This window comes from Aquarana catesbeiana, linkage group LG08 (assembly GCF_042186555.1).
Source record: "Aquarana catesbeiana isolate 2022-GZ linkage group LG08, ASM4218655v1, whole genome shotgun sequence".
Classification (NCBI taxonomy): domain Eukaryota; kingdom Metazoa; phylum Chordata; class Amphibia; order Anura; family Ranidae; genus Aquarana; species Aquarana catesbeiana.
In genome coordinates, this window is record NC_133331.1 from 159,462,306 (window position 1) to 159,485,281 (window position 22,976).

Here is a 22,976-nt window from a genome sequence, read left to right on the forward strand (position 1 = left end):
TTGAAGACAAAGCCCTTTCTGACACTTTTTGTTTACATGAAAAAATTATTTTTTTTTTGCAAGAAATTACTTTGAACACCCAAACATTATATATTTTTTTAAAGCAAATGCCCTACAGATTAAAATGGTGGGTGTTTAATTTTTTAATTTTTTCACACAGTATTTGCGCAGCGATTTTTCAAACACATTTTTTGGGAAAAAACACACTTTTTTAAATTTTAATGCATTAAAACACACTATATTGCCCAAATGTTTGATGAAATAAAAAAGATGATCTTAGGCCGAGTACATGGATACCAAACATGACATGCTTTAAAATTGCGCACAAACGTGCAGTGGCAACAAAATAAATACATTTTTAAAAATCTTTAAAAGCCTTTACAGGTTACCACTTTAGATTAACAGAGGAGGTCTACTGCTAAAATTACTGCCCTCGATCTGACCTTCCAGGGATACCTCACATGCATGGTGCAATTGCTGTTTAAATTTGACGCCAGACCGACGCTTGCGTTCGCCTTAGCGCGACAGCAGGGGGGGACAGGGGTGCTTTTTTTTTTCTTTATTATTTTTTGCTTTTTTATCTTATTTTCAAACTGTTCCTTTCATTTTTTTTTTATCATTTTTATTGTTATCTCAGGGAATGTAAATATCCCCTATGATAGCAATAGGTAGTGACAGGTGCTCTTTTTTGAAAAAAATTGGGGTCTAATAGACCATAGATCTCTCCTCTGCCCTCAAAGCATCTGACCACACCAAGATCGGTGTTATAAAACGCTTTCCCAATTTCCCAATGGCGCTGTTTACATCCGGCAAAATCTAAGTCATAAAATGCTCGTAGCTTCCAGTTTCTTAGGCCATAGAGATGTTTGGAGCCACTCTGGTCTCTGATCACCTCTACATCAACATAAAGTGCTTAAAGTTCAACTGATGTGTTATATAAATATAAATAAGTTCAGTGCCAAAAGAGTTAAATATGCCAAAGCCTTAAACAAAAATAAATAAATTATGGGCGTCAGCATATAGTGCTCAAAAGTTCATCTCGTGTGTTGTACACAAATACGTTTTCAGTGCCAATTTTACTGTGAACAATATAAATAAAGTTTTACTGTCACTGCTTTGCTAATTCCGTTTTAGTCTGCTATTCCGCTCATCTCCGTGACATGAAAGATAAAGAAAATACATCCATTGCGCAGAGATCACAATAAGTGAATTCTAAGTGCTAGAATACTTTGTTTCACTCACATCTCCAACTTCATACGATCGCATTACACTGATCAGCTGCATGAAGCTTAGCGCTGGGGCTACTCATCCGTCGCCACTGCTCACACACAGCAAGTGCTAGAAACGTCACAGGCTCCTCCTCCCTATGAGTTACCTCACAGCCACGTGACTTTTTCAAGGGTGCTTGTGTTATCAGCCTGCTGGATACTTATAGTTTGTGTTTGCTGGTGGTCATGGCAACCCTGGGAGTCAATTTGCATCATCATTTTAGTAGCGCGATCTCTATTGCCTTCTAACGTTCATACAGCCTGCATTCTTACAATATGATTCTATATCCCCCAATCCACAAAACCTTTAATACAATAAATTAAATAGAATCATGTGTTCTAAAAACCAAAAGGATAGAACATAAGAAATATTAAAAATTATTTTAAAAAGTTATTTAAAAAAGTTAAAAAGGTTATTTGTTCGGGTGCGATAGGGGCACTCCCCCTTGTGAATAAACTATGGAACTGCACCCTATCTTAGTAAAATTTAAAACATACAGATATTATCTAAAAACCACTACCTTCAGGTATAAACTATCCTACATTAGCGTTATAATCAATATTCCATACACATATTACTGAAATTAATATGCCATGTACAGACTATTGCTAAAATTATGTAAAGTATAAATTAAACTTTGCGATGAAGATTTAAGTCTATGTTTTGTAAATAATACGGACAATTAACCAAGGACATATGGATAAAAAATGCACATTAAAAATCAGATATAAAACAATTCAAGTCAAATTCTATATTTAAGCCTAATGGCGTGAGAGTACGCATATTAAATATCCATTTGGATTCTTGTTTACTTAGTTCTCTCACTTTATTGCTACCCCGCCATTGTGCACTATATTTTTCAATTGCCTAAAATTTTAGGAGTGCTGGATTTTTATTGTGATGTGAGGCAAAAATGGCGTGAAACACTGTGTTTAGGGAATCCCTTTATGATATTTTGTATGTGTTCTCTGATCCTTTTCCATAGTGGTCTTTTCGTTCTGCCTATGTATTGCAATGAGCAAGGACATTGCAATACATATATGACCCCTTCACTTTTACATGTCATAAAATCCTTAATCTCGTATTGTGTATTATCACTCGTGGCTTTGAAGTCGGTGCATTTTTGTCCATTTTGTTTGGTGTTTTTACATGCATAGCACCGCTTACAGGGATAAAAACCTTTCCTCTGGAAAAAAAGATAATTCTTGTGATCTTTTGGGAGGGTCTACAACATTTTTTGCGATTTAAGTCTCTCAATGTGGGTAAAATTGTTTTCTATATACAAATCGTGGTTTATCAGTTAGTATTTTCCTCAATTGCTGATCAGCTAAAAGAAGTGGCCAGTGCTTTTTAAAAATTCGTTCTATTTGTCAATGTTGAATGTTAAAATCCATAATCATCGGGACATCTTGCAATTGTGTGGGTACTTTTACCTTATCTTGAACTAATTCCTCCCTGCTGATATTTGCAACCTCCATGATTTTACCTTCTATAAAGTGCTTATTTATAACCTTTCTGGATAAACTTTTCCCCTACGGTTCCAACCTGCTCAAGAAAAGTGCTTTTTTCAGTGCAATTCCTTCTCAATCGTATAAATTGTCCCTTTGGGATATTAATGAGCCAAGGGTCAAAGTGACAACTGGTTTAAAAAACGTTTTAATTGCAATTCCATTACTTATTAGTTCTACATCTAGGTCCAAAAAATGCAGACTTGGTACTCAGTTCATAGTTCAGCTTGATTTTTTTTCATTATTGTTTAATTCTTCCAAAAATCCACGAAGAGGTTCCTCCTCTCCCATCCATAACATTATACAATCGTCTATGGTGTCGAAACAAAAGAGATTCATTTTAAGATGCTTAGCATTTGGTTTAGAACACAATTATTCTTGGTTCAATTCAGACTTTTTTTAGACAATTAAATGGAATAGGCATGGGGGCCAAATATGCTCCTAGTGTCGCGAACCTATTCATGGCCGAATGGGAGGAGGAAGCCATATATGCTAATACCCCCGTACAACTTATAATGTACAGACGATTCATAGACGATTGTATAATGTTATGGATGGGAGAGGAGGAACCTCTTCGTGGATTTTTGGAAGAATTAAACAATAATGAAAAAAACGTCAAACTGAACTATGAACTGAGTACCAAGTCTGCATTTTTTGGACCTAGATATAGAACTAACAAGTAATGCAATTGCAACTAAAACGTTTTTTAAACCCGTTGAATGGAACAGTTTTATCCCTGTGGACAGTTGTCACTTTGACCCTTGGCTCATTAATATCCCAAAGGGACAATTTATACGATTGAGAAGGAATTGCACTGAAAAAAAGCACTTTTCTTGAGCAGGCTGGAACCGTAGGGGAAAAGTTTATCCAGAAAGGTTATAATAAGCACTTTATAGAAGGTAAAATTATGGAGGTTGCAAATATCAGCAGGGAGGAATTAGTTCAAGATAAGGTAAAAGTACCCACACAATTGCAAGTTGTCCCGATGATTATGGATTTTAACATTCAACATCGACAAATAGAACGAATTTTTAAAAAGCACTGACCACTTCTTTTAGCTGATCAGCAATTGAGGAAAATACTAACTGATAAACCACGATTTGTATATAGAAAAGCACCCACATTGAGAGACTTAAATCGCAAAAAATGTTGTAGACCCTCCTAAAAGATCACAAGAATTATCTTTTTTCCAGAGGAAAGGTTTTTATCCCTGTAAGCGGTGCTATGCATGTAAAAACACCAAACAAAATAGACAAAAATGCACCGACTTCAAAGCCACGAGTGATAATACACAATACGAGATTAAGGATTTTATGACATGTAAAAGTGAAGGGGTCATATATGTATTGCAATGTCCTTGCTCATTGCAATACATAGGCAGAACGAAAAGACCACTATGGAAAAGGATCAGAGAACACATACAAAATATCATAAAGGGATTCCCTAAACACAGTGTTTCACGCCATTTTGCCTCACATCACAATAAAAATCCAGCACTCCTAAAATTTTGGGCAATTGAAAAATATAGTGCACAATGGCGGGGTAGCAATAAAGTGAGAGAACTAAGTAAACAAGAATCCAAATGGATATTTAATATGCGTACTCTCACGCCATTAGGCTTAAATATAGAATTTGACTTGAATTGTTTTATATCTGATTTTTAATGTGCATTTTTTAATCCATATGTCCTTGGTTAATTGTCCGTATTATTTACAAAACATAGACTTAAATCTTCATCGCAAAGTTTAATTTATACTTTACATGATTTTAGCAATAGTCTGTACATGGCATATTAATTTTAGCAATATTATGTGTATGGAATATTGATTATAACGCTAATGTAGGTATACTACGTAGGATAGAGTTTATACCTGAAGGTAGTGGTTTTTAGATAATATCTGTATGTTTTAAATTTTACTAAGATAGGGTGCAGTTCCATAGTTTATTCACAAGGGGGAGCGCCCCTATCGCACCCGAACAAATAACCTTTTTAACTTTTTTAAATAACTTTTTAAAATAATTTTTAATATTTCTTATGTTCTATCCTTTTGGTTTTTAGAACACATGATTCTATTTAATTTATTGTATTAAAGGTTTTGTGGATTGGGGGATATAGAATCATATTGTAAGAATGCAGGCTGTATGAACGTTAGAAGGCAATAGAGATCGCGCTACTAAAATGATGATGCAAATTGACTCCCAGGGTTGCCATGACCACCAGCAAACACAAACTATAAGTATCCAGCAGGCTGATAACACAAGCACCCTTGAAAAAGTCACGTGGCTGTGAGGTAACTCATAGGGAGGAGGAGCCTGTGACGTTTCTAGCACTTGCTGTGTGTGAGCAGTGGCGACGGATGAGTAGCCCCAGCGCTAAGCTTCATGCAGCTGATCAGTGTAATGCGATCGTATGAAGTTGGAGATGTGAGTGAAACAAAGTATTCTAGCACTTAGAATTCACTTATTGTGATCTCTGCGCAATGGATGTATTTTCTTTATCTTTCATGTCACGGAGATGAGCGGAATAGCAGACTAAAACGGAATTAGCAAAGCAGTGACAGTAAAACTTTATTTATTTATATTTTTCACAGTAAAATTGGCACTGAAAACTTTGTGTACAACACACGAGATGAACTTTTAAGCACTATATGCTGACGCCCATAATTTATTTATTTACTTATTTATTTTTGTTTAAGGCTTTGGCAGATTTAACTCTTTTGGCACTGAACTTATTTATATTTATATAACACATCAGTTGAACTTTAAGCACTTTATGTTGATGTTTATAATTTATTTATTTATTCACGTTCATGATGGTGGGGGATTTATTATTATGATATATGTATCTATTTTTAGGTGTTTATATATGGCAACTTATTGTTTAGTAGTATTTATTTAGCCAATCACTGATTGAAGCACTCACTAAGGTGTAGTAATAAGAGGATAATATCAGCGCAATTAATCACTTAACTAATTACTGATCAAATCACATATTTATTGCAGCTATATTATTTAGTCATCTCTTGTTAAACCACTTAGTATTCGTACTGAAGATATCCACGTTAGCGCTTTAGTATCTCACAATCATACTACTAAGGGAGGCGTATGCTGCGTGCGTGGATGTTAGCGGTACTGGCGCTAATCTGACGCTGCCTGGGGCAACGCATATCACCGCCGGGCGATCAGGGGGCTAAACCTTCATTCGGTAATAAATGGAGGGTGCCCTGACACTATAAAAAATAAACTAACCAGCGTCACCCGTAACAGTTATACGGTGATCAGTGGTGAAAGGGTTAACTAGGGGGCAATCAAGGGGTTAAAACATTAGGTAGTATATAGGGGTCCCTGACGCTATAAAACGCTGACGGTGAGCCTAAATATTTACCTCCCTAACTAGCGTCACCAGTGACACTAATACAGCGATCAGAAAAACGATCGCTTAGTGACACTGGCGACGGGGGGTGATCAAGGGGTTAAAACTTTATTAGGGAGGGTTAGGGGGGGTACCCTAGACCTAAAGGGGGCTAACACTAACTGCCCTACCACATTAACTGTCACAAACTGACACCAATGCAGTAATCAGAAAAAATAAATATATAAATTGCTTGGTGTCAGTGTGACGGGGGGGGGGGGGGGGTGTTTACTGGGATCGGGGGGTAAAGGGGGGTGTAAAGTATGCCTAGCATGTTCTACTGTGTGTGTGTTTTACCATCACTCGGATGTCTTCTCTCCTCGGCACCGGAACGTAAAATACCGAGCCGAGGAGAGGTGACATCACTTCCTCTGCCTCTGTGTATTATACAGAGGCAGGGGAAGAATCTCATTGGCTGGGAGCGATCACGAGGGGGGGGCCACGAATGGATGGCCTCCCCCTCATCTCTGAACGCTCCCAGTCAGAAGCCAACCGCCTCGGGCACCGGGGGGGGGGGGTCCGATCACACCACCCGCCCGCGGCAAGCAATCACATACCAGGTACGTGATTTTGCCTGCCCGTGCCATTCTGCCGCAGTATATCTGCGTTAGGCGGTCGGTAAGTGGTTAATAACCGCTTCCCGACCGCCTCACGCAGATATACTGCGGCAGAAGGGCATGTACAGGCAGATTAACGTATTAACGTTATTAACGTAATATGTAGTAGAATACGTATCGGCCTAAACTGAGGTAAAAAAAAGTTTTTTTTTAAATTTTTTTGGGGATATTTATTACAGCAAAAAGTAAAAAATAATGCGTGTTTTTTTTCAAAATTGTCACCATTTTCTTGTTTATAGCGCAAAAACAAGTAAACAGGAGGATGTCCAGGGACACCTTCCCGGCAATTGAGCACCGCTCTGTAGCTGTCTTTTGGCTATAGTGCGGGCGCCAAGTGGTTATAAAGGACCTTTCCTTTTCACATTGCAGTGCTGTCATTTTCCATACAATACAATATGGCTACCTGGAGGTGTAAGAACGCCCCCCAGAAATGTAATTTCCTGCTTCTGTCATTGGCTCACTGAAGTCTACACTAAGATACAAATAAAATTTTGAGCATCCCTTGCAACTGTTCCTCATTAGAGCCCTGCAGGTGCAGCAGCTGACTAAACAGCTATTTCTTCAGAATACCAAAAAGGTAGGAATCTGCAACTAAGTTTGCTAAAATCCATGCAATTTACACACAAAAAAAAAAAAAAAAAAAAATATGATGGCCAATTAATTGGAAGAAAAGGGAGGTTCAGGTCCACATCCCCAATACAATATGTAAAAAGCAAGGTTCCTCAAAAAGTGAGACTTTAGAGGACCATGAACACTCAAAAGTAGAAAATGTATTAAATAAAATACAAAATGTATTACAAAACAGTGAATAGTATGATATAGCATGATTACTTAAAAAACCTGTGTAGTGTGTGTTTTTTTTATTGACACTTTTTTCCCCAGGTGAATGCGTAGGGGTATGATGTACCCCATACTCATTCACACTGGGTAGGGGGCCGGGATCTGGGGGCCCCCTTATTAAAGGGGGCCCCCAGATTCCGATAAGCCCCCCGCCCGCAGACCCCGAAACCAACGGCCAGGGTTGTCGGGAAGAGGCCCTTGTCCTCATCAACATGGGGACAAAGTGCTTTGGGGTGGGGGGGGGGCGCAGGGCCCCCCCTATCCCAAAGCACCAACCCCCCATGTTGAGGGCATGTGGCTTGGTATGGTCCAGGAGGGTCTGGTATGGATCTTGGGGGGACCCCCACGCCTTTTTTTTTTTTGTGTGGGGGTTCCCCTTAAGATACATACCAGACCAAAGGGTCTGGTATCATCTTGGTGGGGGAACCTCACGCAAATTTTTTTAAATTTTTTGCTGGGTTGCCCCCTCAAGATTCTAAGCACACAAGTCGCAACGCAAGTCGGATCCTCCTGATCCGACCTCTTTTCAAAATCAATGGCCTCCCATAGGGAACCATTGATTTTAAATAGAGACAGAAACGCTGGACGAGGCTTAACACACCGTTAAGCCTCGTTAAATTTTTAACACCTTTTGCCGGCGTCTGACGTTTTTACAGCTCCAGCGCTGGAGCCTCAGAACGCACTGGTCCTGTGTTTCTTTGCAACTTAAAGCGGAGTTCCACACAAAAATGGAACTTCCGCTTTTCGGAACCCTCCCCCCTCCGGCGTCACATTTGGCACCTTTCAGGGGGGAGGGGGGTGCAGATACCTGTCTAAGACTTCCGGCATAGACTCCCATGGGAGTCTATGCCTCTTCCTGTCCCCACCGCGCTGTCTCCTGGGAACACACAGCTCCCAGGAGAGAGTGGGGACCACTCGGGACGCGCAGTGCGACTCGCGCATGCGCAGTAGGGAACCGGGAAGTGAAGCCGCAACGCTTCACTTCCTGATTCCCTCACCTAGGATGGCGGCGGCAGCTGCCGAGAACCGAGCGGGTTCTCGGCGTCCCCTGCCGACATCGCTGGACCCTGGGACAGGTAAGTGGTCATGTATTAAAAGTCAGCAGCTGCAGTATTTGTAGCTGCTGGCTTTTAATATTTTTTTTTTTTTGGCGGTGTGGGTGAACCCCCGCTTTAAAAACGACTATGCCATTTACAGCTCAAAAACACCATGGTGGGCATGAGGCCATAGGCTAACGTTAGGGGGAGTTTTTAAGCTGAAAAAAAAAAAAAAAAAAAAAAGAACGTTCAAAAAAGCGGCTGTAGAAATGTCCGTGGGCATGAGGCCTAATAAACCTGTCCCACGATCCAGCACTGTGTTCCCAGCCGGGTGCCCACTGAGTGGCGCTGCTCACCGTGAATGGTCCTGCATGCCAAAAGACTGCAGGAGGGGCTAGGATGAAGGGGAACTTCTGCTTTCGATTACCTAGGCCACCCCAGATGTTTTGGAACTACTTCTCCCATAATGCTCAACTATACTGCAAAGTCCATGAGCATAATGGGAAATGGTGCTCCAAAATAACTGGGGTGCCAAGATTCGCCATCACTGGCCTAGGCGGTTGGAGCAGAAGTGGGTACCTGTCAAAATCAGGTACCTGCGCGCCCCCCCCCCCCCCCCCCAAAAGCTCCATTTCACAAACAGAAACAAGGGAGGAGGTCTTAAAGCGAAACTTTCCTTGTTGGGTAGAGCTCCGCTTTAACCCTTTCGCTTCCAGGCACTGTGCTCTACTTTTAAACTTTGCTGGCCAAGCCATTTTTGCAATTTTTCCAAAACTTTTTTATTTGTACCCTTACAGCTTTCAGAGTTTGCACATAACCAGTAGAATGCAAATAAGGCGCTATTGATTTTTAGGGCAATCATATTTGTGCAAATATTGAGGGGCCTTAAAAATCAGTAGCAACGTTTTATTTTACTGGTCCTATGTTTTCGAAAATATATGATTTAGGAGTCTTTAATAAACTCTGAAAACCTTCAGATTTTTAGAGAAATGTGGTTTTGTAAAATGTACTGTGTTTTTATCTGCTAATAATGACTTTATCAAAACAATACTTTCGCTAAAAATACACTAAAGTCATTATAAGCAGATAAAAACAGTACATTTTACAAAACCACATTTCTCTAAAAATCTGAAGGTTTTCATTGTTCCCTTAGGCCCCTTTCACACTGGACGGTTTGCAGGCGTTATTGCGCTAAAAATAGCGCCTGCAAACCGCCCCTAAACAGCCTCCGCTGTTTGTTCAGTGTGAAAGCCTGAGGGCTTTCACACTGAAGCGGTGCGCTGGCAGGAGAAGAAAAAAAATCTCCTGTCAGCCGCATCTTTGGAGCGGTGAATTCACCGCTCCTGCCCATTGAAATCAATGGGACAGCGCAGCTATACCGCGGCTATAGCCGCGCTATACGAGGGGTTTTAACCCTTTTCCGGCCGCCAGCGGGGGGTTAAAACCGCACCGCTAGCAGCCGAATACCGCGGTAAAACAGCGCTAAAAATAGCGCTGTTTTACCGCCGACGCCCCCTACCGCCCCAGTGTGAAAGGGGCCTTACAGCTTTCAGAGTTTGTTAATGAACCCCAAACCATATATTTTCTAAAAGCATAGGACCAGTAGAATAAAAAGTTGCTACTGATTTTTAAAGGCCCCACAATAATTTGCGCAATGTTTATCAAACAATATATTCACTAAAAATACACCAAAATTATTATTAGCAGATACAGCAAATATTACAAAATTCCTGCTAAATTCCTTCTAAATATAAAAGCTTAACCTTTGAGTTAATAACAAATATGTAAATTGTAAATTTTAAAAATTACACCTTTATGCGAAATAGTGAAAACTGAACGTACACAAAACTATAAATAACCAAAATTTCTCAAAATCTGGAGGTTCTCATTTTTCAGCTTTCAGAGTTCTTAAAAGACCCCACAAACTATACATGTGACGGGAGGGCCCGTGGAACCAAGAATCCCTTGGAAAGGTTGGGAAACCCATGTTTCAGCTCCCCATGCACCATCATGGCACAGGGTGACTGAGAAAATATATTTTGGATTACTTAAAATGGGACAGTAATATTTATCCACAATATCTCCCAGGATATATGTAAAGACTATTCTTGGTTTGTTTGATTCTGAACTTAACATGTTAGTTGAGAGAGCTGATCACATTGGCCTCTGTACAATGTAGGAGACAGGCCGACTCCTCCTGGAGATCCTGCTGAAGGTGTGAAGGTGCCCTGTGTTTATACTTAGGCCCCTTTCACACTGGGGCGGTTTGCAGGCGTTATTGCGCTAAAAATACCGCCTGAAAACCGCCCCAAAACAGCCTCCGCTGTTTGTTCAGTGTGAAAGCCTGAGGGCTTTCACACAGAAGCAGTGCGCTGGCAGGAGAAGAAAAAATCTCCTGTCAGCCGCATCTTTGGAGCGGTGTATTCACCGCTCCTGCCTATTGAAATCAATGGGACAGCGCGGCTATACCGCGGCAATACCGCGGCTATAGCCACGCTATACGAGTGGATTTAACCCTTTTTCGGCCGCCAGCGGGGGGGTTAAAACCGCACCGCTAGCGGCCGAATACCGCGGTAAAACAGTGCTAAAAATAGCGCTGTTTTACCGCCGACACCCCCTACCGCCCCACTGTGAAAGGGGCCTTATGATAATGTATAATCTACTGTGTGAAGCTGGGTGACAACAAGTCTGACCTGTAGTTAAATCCTGATTAATCATAACAATGCTCAGGAGGGCACGGAGTCACATCGGCTGCTTTAAGGGATTAATTAGCTCATATTAATTAGGTTTCTGGTTACAGGTGTATTGTTAGAGTAATATGAGCAGGAGGAGGGACCTCCTCTTCTACTGTATATAAGACTTGTATTTTGGTTCTTATAAAGAGTCCATGTTCAGCAACTAAACAAGTATTGTCTTGTTTTGTACTTGTGAGCGGTTGAAATATCTGATATCTATATTCAGACTGGGAGGAAGCGGTATATGATGCTAAACCTGTATTGAGTTAATAAATAACAAATATTTTTAAAATTTAAAATTTCCCCTTTGAGAAATGGTGAAAATTGGACGTATGCAAAAAATATCTGCAGGTTTTCCTTTTCCACTTACAACTTTCAGAGTGTGTAAAAGACCCCTACCCCTCCCCCCCAAACCATTTATTTTCTGAAAGCACGTGGCCAGTAGAATAAAAAGAAGGTGCTACTGATTTTTAAAGGCACCCCAATATTTTAACAAATGTTTATCAAAAGAATATTTTTGCTAAAAATACACTAAAATCATTAATAGCTGATTCATACATAGCAAAGTGTACAAAATTCCTAGTAAATATAAAAAGTCAAAACTGTATTGAGTTAATAAAAATCTGAACTTTTTAAAATTGCACTTTTGTGTGACATGATGAAAACTGAAGGTACGCAAAACTGTAAATAAAAACTATTTACTCTAAAAACCTGGAGGTTACCATTCCTCACTTACAGCTTTCAAAATTTGAAAAGACCCCTCAAACCAAACATTTCCTGAAAGCACACAAACTGTAGAAAAAAAAAAGTGCTACACTTCAATAAAAAAAAAAAAATTAACAAAAAAAAAAAAAAAAATTAAAATAAAATAAATGTGCTACAGATTTTTTGGGTGCCGTAATAATTGCGCAAGATCAAAATCGCTACTGTCACAAAAAAATACACTAAGATCATTAATAGTGCACATAAACACAACAGAACTTCCAAAAATTCCTGCTAAGTTACTATTAAAGCATCGTTCCTCCATGGGCGTACACTTTAGTATGCCACATGTGGTCATGTTTACCTGCACGGGGATGCACAGGTGTTCCGTGCATCCCTGCACAGGCAATCTCATTTATGTCAATTGGGATGCAACGCCTGCACAGGCACAGCTGCTGTTCCCAATCTGACATCCGTGTGGGTACATGACCCCGAATGCAGAAAGTGCGAGCTCAGGGACATGCACCCGGACCTACATGGATGTAAAATTGGGAGCAACAGCTCTGTTCGGGCATCTCAAATGACATCAATGGGACTGCCTGCACAGAGATGCACGGAACACCTGTGCATCCCTGTAAAGGTATGCCGTGGATGCCCTTTGTGAACAAGGCCTTAGGCCTCTTTCACACAAGCAGACCGATCGGGTCTGTCTGTCCGTTTTTCAGCAGGGCCCAATTGGACCACCCATTGTTCTTTATGGAGAGGCTGATCCAACCCGCTAAAAACAGATGGATGGGGATCGCATTCCCCATCCATCTAGCGGATCGGATGGTATTCAAAAGAAACAGACAGACAGTCCGTTTCTATACGACCGCCCCATAGAGAACAGCGGGCTGTGTCCGTGTCTACTCTGCATCCCCTGCTGAGCAGGCAGATCTGCTTGACAAAGTCCTCTCCATGTGAAGGGGGTTATACCAGGAGCAGCCAGTCCATTAGGGATGCCACCCCCTGCAGGGACCCAGACTCATAAGTTTATATGAGCTTCCCCCCCCCCCCCCCCCCCAGCCACATGATTAGACCCCGAGGCTCTAATTGGCTTGAAAAATGTTAGGCTCGGGGCACAGAGCACTGCACCCCGAACCCATACACTTGTGACAATAGCGAATTAATATTCCCCATTGTCTTCCAGCTCCTCTTCCCGGCCAATCAGGACAGGAGGCAGATCGGGTTGGCCGGAAGGAGAAGCCGAGGAAACCAGTGGAGGGGTGTGTGCGGGGGACCACTGGGTCTCACTACAATTTTCTTTTTACAGTTATATTTTTAATTTTTTTTTGAACAATTCTGCTATAAGTTTATGGTCATTGAAGTGACCATGAGCTTATAGGAGGAGAAATTAGGTCTGTATGCTGTACAGACCTGGCAGTGAAAGGGTTAAAGAGGCAAGAATTCTCAAAACCTGGGGGAAAAGATGGATAGTGTAGATAATTTAACAAAGGCAAATTAGGGGATTGGAGTTGCCCAGAGTACCTGAGGTCATCCCAAAGTTTGAGAGAATGTAATGAAATGGGGTTGCGTATACAAATTCTGTCTGTCTTTCGGGAGAAGCCATAGCAAGTAATCTATGTGGAGGGGGGCATAGTCAGTTGCCTCCAGTGGTCATATTATATCTGGTAAGGGAGGCCAACTGGGGCAGCTTGAAAATATTTGTGAAGGTGCAAAACACCCAGGCCACCTTGGGGTTTACGATGAAATAGAGTGCAACTAGCTATTCTGGGCTTATGGTGATGCCAAATGAGTCGTATGACCTGTTTTTTTTTTAGCAGGTAAAACATGGGAGGGAACATGTAGGGGTAAGAGCGAAAAAGATCTAGCAACCTCGGCAGCTAGGTCATCTCAATTGCCGCACTAAGGCCTAACTAGGATAGGGGGAAGGTGGACCAGTTTGTTAAAAAAAAGCTTAAGTTTATGAAAAAGCGGTGGGTAGTTAGCCTTGTAAAGAGCACCAAATGAGGAGATTAGATTCCTAGATAGGGGAGGTATTTCAGTTCCCACGAGTAGGGGAAAGAGGCTCAAAGTGAAGAAACTAAGCACGGAGGTAAGGAAATATTCAACATTTTGGATATGGAGTGGTTGATATGAAGCCATACCACAGACACTACCAAAGTGGAACAAGAGGTGTAAGGTTAAGGAGAGTGACTGTAGGGTTGGTGATGAACATCAAAATATTGTCAGTAAATCCCAATTCCCTCCTCATGCTGTGCTGGGTGTGGTTGCACTGGAGAGTTCGTTTTGAGTGGTGCTGGCTAGGGCAAGCCATAGATGATGTAATATTCTTTCCTGCAAACATGGGCTGCAGGTAAGAAAATCGCTCATTTTCCCATCAACGCTGCCCACAGTCAACTGCCCAATTCTCCCATCAACACTGCTGAGCCACGTTTCGACCACCCCCTCAAATAATCCCCCTTACTCTGCAAAGGCAGCGGATAGGGAAGAACATATGCCACAGCGGAGTGATAATTAATGTATCACAGTATCTCATGCACGAAACAACGTACAGGTACATCAATTTGCATAGCCGGCCGCCCTGCCACAGTATATGTGTGATCCGGAAGTGGTTAAAGTACCATTCAGCTCCAGTTTGTAAATGTTGAGAACAGATCCTAATAGGAATGCTGATAGCCACTTTAAGCAAGCTGCTAGCTTGTTAAAAGCTTGCTGTTCACGCTGTTCTTATACAAGCTGAAGTCCGTGTGACACAGTACTAACTGCTTTTGCTTAACCAGTTGACCTCCGGAAGGTTTACCCCCCTTTCTGACCAGGCCATTTTTGTGCGATACAGCACCGTGTTGTTTAACTGACAATTGCGCAGTCGTGCGACACTGTACCCAAATAAGAGTTACGTCATTTTTAATCCTACAAATAGAGCTTTCTTTTGGTGGTATTTGATCACCTCTTTTTTTTTTGCACTAAAAACAAAGAACGACCGACAATTTTGAAAACAAAATAAAAAAAAAAAAATTATAATATTTTTTACTTTTTGCTCTAAAACACATCAAAGAAATTAAAAAAAAAAAAAAAATCTAATTGATCAATTTAGGCCAATATGTATTCTGCTACATATTTTTGGTAAAAAAAAAAAAATCCCAATAAGCGTATATTGATTGGTTTGTGCAAAAGGGTCTACAAACTATGGGATATATAGATATATATTTTTTTTTTTACCAGTAATGGCAGCAATCAGCGACTTATAGCGGGACTGCTATATTGCGGCGGACAAAATAGAACACTTGACACTTTTTGGTGATCATTGACACTAGTACAGAGATCAGTGGTAAAAATATGCAACGTCACTGCACTAATGACACTAGCAGGGAAGAGGACGACATCAGGGTCGATCAAAGGGTTAAATGTGTTCCTAGGGAGTGCTTACTAACTGCGGGAGGTGCTTTTACTATTGGAAGTCATGGATCAGCGATTCTGCTTCACAGAAACACAGGATCCATGTCTTCTGTACTCTCAGAATAACAGTCTACCTTGTTTACATAGGTAGACTGTCATTCTGTTAGGAGTACCGAACGATCGGCAGCTCCCGCTGTGTAAACCCACACTCAAAACCCGGAAATGTAGAATTACGTATATACGTGATGCTGCACAGAGCGGCGGTACTGTAGCAGTAAATATGCTATGCAGCGGTCATGAACCTGTTAAACTCAGAAATAATCCTTCTTACCATTTTTAGAAGGATAAAAGTTCTATCATGTGACCATGCATCGCTTCTTCCTGACAGTGGGCGGCAGGGTTACAGGATTCTGTGTAGACACAACGTGCCTGTATATTCCATAGTCTGTTCAGCCTGAAGCAGGATGTAGCTGCACTTGAGCAGGGGGGATATTCCAAGAGGCAGGCTGTGGCGACTGAACAAACTATCCAATACAGGTAATGCTGTGTGTCTGCAAAGTGTCCTGTACCTCTGAATGGCCAGCAAAAGGATGAAAACTGACCACGCTAACACAGATCAGATTATGTGCTATGTGTGGTCAGTTAAAAACAAGGAAAAAAGGAGACTGGCAGGATCAACCAGATACTTCAGATGAAAATGATAGAGACTAGGATTTAAAAAATACACATGTGAACACACACATAGAAACAAATAAATATCTAGGGTGACATACACTTTAAGGCCCCATTCACTCCTCAGCAACATGGAAACGTGGGCAGAAATGCACGTTTCTGTCTGTGGTTCTGGAAATACGCTTTCCGTACCCCATATTTCATTGCATTAAATGGCACCCCCAAATGTGGGTTGCAGTCTAAAATAGTACTTGAGCTTCTTCTTTGGTGTCTTTCTTGCACAACAGGCAGCCAACTCAATGGGCTGTCGTGCTAAAAGGCGAAACGTGTTGCGTCCCTCAGGTATGAATGCAGCCTAATGCCCTGTGCACACGATCGGACTTTCCGAAGTAAAATGTGCGATCGGAGCTTGTTGTCGGAAATTCCGACCGTGTGTAGGCTCCATCGGACAGTTTCCGTCGCACAAAATTTGGGATCTGGTTCTCAAAATTTTCCGACAACAAAATCCGTACGTGCAAATTCCGATCGTGTGTACACAATTCCGACACACAAAGTGCCATGCATGCTCGGAATCAAGCAGAGGAGCAGCACTGGCTATTGAACTTCATTTTTCTCGGTTCGTCGTACGTCACCGCTTTCTTGACGTTCGTAATTTACAACCAACTTTGTGTGCCCGTGTGTATGCAAGACAAGTTTGAGCCAACATCCATCGAAAAAATTCTATGGATTTTGTTGTCGGAATGTCCGATCATGTGTATGCGGCATTCGTTTAGTTTTAGATACATAGGGTATAAGTTCCTCTAAAGTTAAAAACCTCTCTTACTTTAATGCAGGGGTCCCCAACCCCCAAGGCTGCAGACCGGTACCGGTCCATGGCCTGTTGATGACCGGGCCGCAAAGCGAGAGGTGAGCAGCGACTGTGGTCTGAACAGGGCTGACACCTTTCGCCTACTGCTGTTCATCCATGCCCTTGTCTCCTCTCCTGGCTCTCCCGCCCTGCCGACCATGTCATCCTATGAGCAGGGCAGGAGGAGCTGGAGATCTGCATAGAGAGTGGGAGCAGGGCTGCAACTAACGATTATTTTCATAATCGATTAGTTGGCCGATTATTGTTTTGATTAATCGAATAATAACCTTAGAAAAAAGCGTGGTGTATAATTTAGTTAATATGTAAAGTTTTTTTTTTAAAAAAAGGCAATTTATTCTTAAATATCTCTATGCAGTGGTAAATATAAATAACCAACTATATGGTTGGGGAGCAAAATATCTAATCCACTCTGAGAATAACAGACAGAAGAGATATACTGTATATACTATTAGAGGAGATATACTGACTATATTGATCCGTGTGGCCAGCATAAGGCTCGGTGCACACCTATGCAGTTTGCTTTTGATCGGTTTCTGCAGTGCTTTTTGCTGTACATTTTGATTTTTGCGCACGTGATTTTGCTGCGATTTGCGTTTCTGCAATTTTTTGTTTGGCCAATTTGTTGTTGGGCAGATCAAAAAACACAAATTGCTGCAAAAACGCATTACATGCTTTTCTGCAGCTTCCCCATTGAAGTATATTGAACCAAAAAAGCACCGTTTTGCGTTAAAAGTCCTTGACCCTTTCCAAATACGCAGCGGCTGAAAAAGCATAGATGTGAACTTGTCCCATAGGAAACCATGTAAATGAACTGTAATGCGTTTCTGCAAAAAGCACCAAAAAAACACATAGATGTGAACCAGGTCTAAGACGTTTAGAAACATAATGGGGTTAAAAAAACTAAAATTAGCCCTTTATAGTACAAAAAAAAGCAAATAATCACTACTGTAAGGGGTTCATTTTTTTTTTACTGTAGAACTGTGAAAGTAATATTTACAGTAGCAATTATTTGCTCTTTTTGTACTATAAAGGACTTATTTTAGTTTTTTTTTTAACCCCATTATGTTACTGACCGATTAATCGATTATGAAAATAGTAATCGATTAATTTTTATAATCGATTAGTTGACGATTAATGGATTAGTTGTTTCAGCCCTAAGTGGGAGTCTTTCATATTAACAAGCGGGTAATCATGCGCTTGTTAATATGATAAGTTGGGCCGCTGCCGCCCTCCATCCAGATCTGCAGCTCCTCCCGTCCCCTACTGTGATAAACGAATGATATCATCAGTGGGGCTGGAGAGAAGACACAGACTTAATCCTGCCTCTGCCCCGCCAAAGGTAGGAATAAGCAGGGAAGGCAGGGCATGAAAGGGGCACTGTGATTAGAGAGAAAAGTATGGAGGGGAGGCCAGACTGCAAGGGGCATCGTGATATATAAGGGGACTTCACTGTAATCATTACAGTGCCCCTTTATATCACAGTGTAGTCCCCTTCCCATCACACCCCCCCCCCTCCCCCTGCAGTCCACGTTACATTATTGTAAAGGGCATTGTACTGTAAATGGGGCTGTGATGCGAAAGGGCTCCGAGGACACTCTGGAACTGTTTTAAAGTGGAAACTGAGATATAGAAAGGGGACTGTGTTGTAAAGGGGGGGGGAGACCAACTCCATGAATATTCCATCACCAACCGCCCCTGCACCACCATCTCCCCCCGGTCCCTCAAAAAATTGGCTGCCACAAAACCAGTCCCTGGTGTAAAAGAAGGTTGGGGACTGCTGCTTAATGCATTCTCTGCATGAAGGTTAAAAAAAAAAAAAAAAAAAGTTTTACCACTCCTGGATGGATCCAGCGCCTTGTCCAGCCACAGTTGTTCTCTCCCTCTACCTCCATTCACAGGATACAGAGGAGGTGGCAGCAGCAGGGAGCCACTGACACCTAGCGCCAGAGCTTGACAAATTTGCTTTGAATCTAGGAGCCAGTTAAAAAAAAAGTTAGGAGCCAGTTTTTTTTAGAGTGGTATGTATTGTCAGCTCACGGGGTAAGGCCAGTCATTTTCTCCCCCTAACCCTTACTCACAACGGAGCACCCAGTCAATAACTCCAATGTAAAGCTGTTACATCAGGGTTATGGGCTGGCCAGATAGAGTGAGGCTGGCAACAGATGGCACTGGTTGTCACTGGCAGGGGGCACTGGTTTGGAGCTGACAGGTGGCACTGGTAGGTGGCACTGGTTTGGAACTGACAGATGGCACGGGCAGATGGCGCTGGCACTGATTGGCAGGTGGCACTGGCAGCACAGGTTTGGAACTGGCAGGTGGCACTGGCACTAGCCAATGATTGGACTGCTTAAGAAAATGGGCGGGGCCACAGATCCCATCCCATTGGCTGGTGTTTGATAGCTGCTGGGTTCGCCCACCCAACATCAAGCTCAATTCTGACAGATCCTCTCTCGCTCTCTCCCCTCTCTCAGCTACGTGTTAGTTTCACACACTCAGCGGCTCTGGCAAGCATCAAGCGCCACGCTGAGTGTGAAGAAGGGAGGAGGAATGGCGGTCAGTGTCAAATATCATAGCACTGCATGTCTGGGACATCGGGAGTTGCAGTGAGTGGGCTGGTGGCAGCCTAGGCACCAGGGTGCGGTTTCTGGTCTCCATAGCGACCTGGCGCCTGGGGTTTGTCGAGCCCTGCCCAGCGCTATCAATCACAATCAAGGAGGAGGAGCAGCCGAGCCACACTGGTGTGCCTCCATAGGAAGCGTCTCACCGAGAAGAAGAGGTTAAGAGCCGCTCTGTGCCATACCACTGCACACAGCAGATAAGTGTAACACATTGTTAGTTTAATAAAAAAGAAAACACACACACACCTTTACAATGACTTTCCCGCGTTAAAGCGTACATGAGATGTTCTAGACTGGGTTTCCCTATACCAGGAGCCTCCACTAAAGTGGCCAATAGGAATAAGGCCTGTACTGACTGGACCAATCACATTCAATTCAGGGATACACCTCCTAACCTTGTGCGGGGGCTGTCCCTTGATTTAGATATAGCTGGCATCTACATGTTACCATAGAGGGGCCCCTGTGTACCTCCACTGAACCAAACCGTCTCCTACCATAGAGGGGCCCCTGTGTACCTCCACTGAACCAAATCGTCTCCTGCCACAGAGGGGCCCCTGTGTACCTCCACTGAACCAAACCGTCTCCTACCATAGAGGGGCCCCTGTGTACCTCCACTGAACCAAATCGTCTCCTGCCACAGAGGGGCCCCTGTGTACCTCCACTGAACCAAACCGTCTCCTACCATAGAGGGGCCCCTGTGTACCTCCACTGAACCAAATCGTCTCCTGCCACAGAGGGGCCCCTGTGTACCTCCACTGAACCAAACCGTCTCCTACCATAGAGGGGCCCCTGTGTACCTCCACTGAACCAAATCGTCTCCTGCCACAGAGGGGCCCCTGTGTACCTCCACTGAACAGAACTGCCCCCCCCCCCCCCCCCCCGGATACCTGTATAAATCAGAGCCTAGCTCCTGTTCTCTATTACCTGTCAGTAGGACTGACCCTCAATCCAAGATGGCGGCCTAGGCAGCGGCGGTGACGTTGGCTTTACATTCAGCTCCTTCAGCAGGAACACAGGAAGACGTCGGCACGAAGTCCCCGGATTACTGACTGTCCCTCGGCTGCTGGTCACATAGAAATCAATCAATGCTGACCAGAGGCGCCACTACCTCACCACAGGCCCCAGCTACAAGCCGGCTGGAGTCTTCCCTGTAAACTTCACTGACGTGGTAACGCAACCTACCACGACACCTGGAAACCACAGCCCTACACCAATCACAGGCGGCTCACGACTAACAAGCAGGCATCTTATCCAATAAACCAGAGGAAGCCAATGGGAGGCGGGACCAATAGACACAGCGGTTTCGCTGTATTTGGAAGGGCGGGTGTAGCAGTCGTGTGGGCGGGGTTATTTAAGCAGGGAGCCAACCAGGCTTTAGAGATGGGTGATTGGCAGAGCAGGGAGTTCGCAATGTCAGAGGTTATAGCGGGTGTGACGTAGACGGTACAGTGCAGCCTGGAAGCTGGAGGTTTGGTTGAGCAGCTGGAAGAGATGTCTGGGATGGGAGCTGTAGTGTAGCAATGTCATGGCCAGCCGGGTATAGAAACACCCCATATATATGCATTCTATGCAGAAGATGTTTATCCTTGGCCTTGGATACGTTTGTAAAATATCAGTGGATCGCATTCTAGTTTTCCCCGTGTATGTTACAGCTGTCAGGAGGATGTTTGCATTGTATATATTTCCAGTTTTACCTTACATTAACCACTTCAATACCAGGCACTTTCACCCCCTTCCTCCCCAGGCCAATTTTCAGCGCTGTCACACTTTGAATGACAATTGCGCGGCCATTCAATACTGTACCCAACCAAAATTGTTATCATTTTTTTAAAGACAGAGCTTTCTTTTGGTGGTATTTAATCACCACTGAGTTTTTTATTTTTTGCTAAACAAAGAAAAAAGACCGAAAATTTTGAAAAAAAAAAAAAGTTTCTGTTAGTTTCTGTTATAAAAAGTTGTAAAGTAAATTTTCTCCTTCACTGATGAGGCTGCAGTGATTGGGCACTGATAGGTGGCACTGATGGGCACTGGTTTACAGCAGCACTGATTGGCACTAGTTGGCAGCACTGGTGGGTACTGTTGGGGCTGCACTAATAATCAGGACACTGATGATCAGTGTAGATGTCCCCTGTGTGAATTTGCCAGGTATCGGCTCTTCTATCCTCACACGCTGTCAGCGTAAGAAGAGGAATGCCGATAACCAGCAAATCCTGTTTACCCTGTGATTGGACAAAGCTAATCACATGGTAAAGAGCCGATGAGATTGGCTCTTTACCATGATCTGTGATCCTTGGGACACAGCGATCACAGATGCCTGTGGATGTGTGCTGCAGGGGGCGTGCGAGAAGCGCGATCAAGGGAGGACGTCATATGATGCCCTCCTGGAAATGTGCAACCGTGCTGTAGCTGTCATTCAGCTATAGCGCAGTCGTGAAGAGGTTAAAGTAGAAGTGGAGGGTTATGACTTCTGTCAGGTTTTTTTTTTTGCCATCTGTGTCCAATAGCGAAGATTTCCCTTCATTTCCAAAACAGGAAGTGAGAGAAAATCCCTCCAAAGTGAGGGACTCCTGGAGGTCACCAGAACTAGTGTCCCCATTGGAAGATTTGGATTTCTCCTCTATTACTATTCTGCTGCCAACCCAGATTTTGGGACTTTCTTTTACTTTCAATGATAACGGTAAACAGGACAAATAGAAAGGGAGAATCTCCCTAATGGGGACACAGACAGCAATACAATCTGATAGGGGTTCTAATCACTCTCCACTCTATCCAAAACTAAAAAAAAAGTTTTGACGTTAGTTATACGTTAAAGTAAAACTGACGTGTGACGGCAAAATTGATTTCCTTATGCCAACATGGCAGCATACATATCTCTGCCCACAGAACCTGTTTAAATCTATAAATGGAAGTAAAGAGATCCGCCCCATTCTCCTTCTTGTCCTCAAGATCTACAGCTGCAAGACCATGATGTTGCGATAAGTTACTACCTGTCGACTGAGTCAGAGTCAATCTGTGTTCAGACTCTCCCAGGCGCAGTCCTGCATCTTAGGTTGCTAAATGCACCAACAAGGTGGGGAGTCCATTCTGGTAGTCTTTTGGGGCTGAGGAGTTAACTAACTAGGGACGTCAGAACCCTTATGTGGTGCACCTGAGCTAGTGTTTAGAGGCTGGAGTCTGTAAAACAGCTGAGCTGAATACTGGTGCTAGTGCCTCTACCTTCGTTAGGCTTCATCATTTTTTCTTTTTGGCAGTGATTTGGCTTTTTTTCTTTTGTCTGCAGTTTTTTCTTTCACCTGTGG

The 22,976-nt window shown here is 42.8% G+C and overlaps 1 protein-coding gene across 8 annotated transcripts in view; it reads right to left on the bottom strand.

Annotated features, from left to right (window-relative positions):
• The window catches only part of GBF1 (golgi brefeldin A resistant guanine nucleotide exchange factor 1), a 385,214-nt gene extending 364,336 nt beyond the window's left edge, over positions 1-20,878 (bottom strand). For all 8 annotated transcript variants that reach the window (XM_073596625.1, XM_073596624.1, XM_073596623.1 and 5 more), the window contains exon 1: positions 20,602-20,878. The gene's annotated coding sequence lies outside the window, so the exon portion shown is untranslated. The remainder of the gene's footprint in view (positions 1-20,601) is intronic.
• Positions 20,879-22,976: the final 2,098 nt, after the last annotated feature.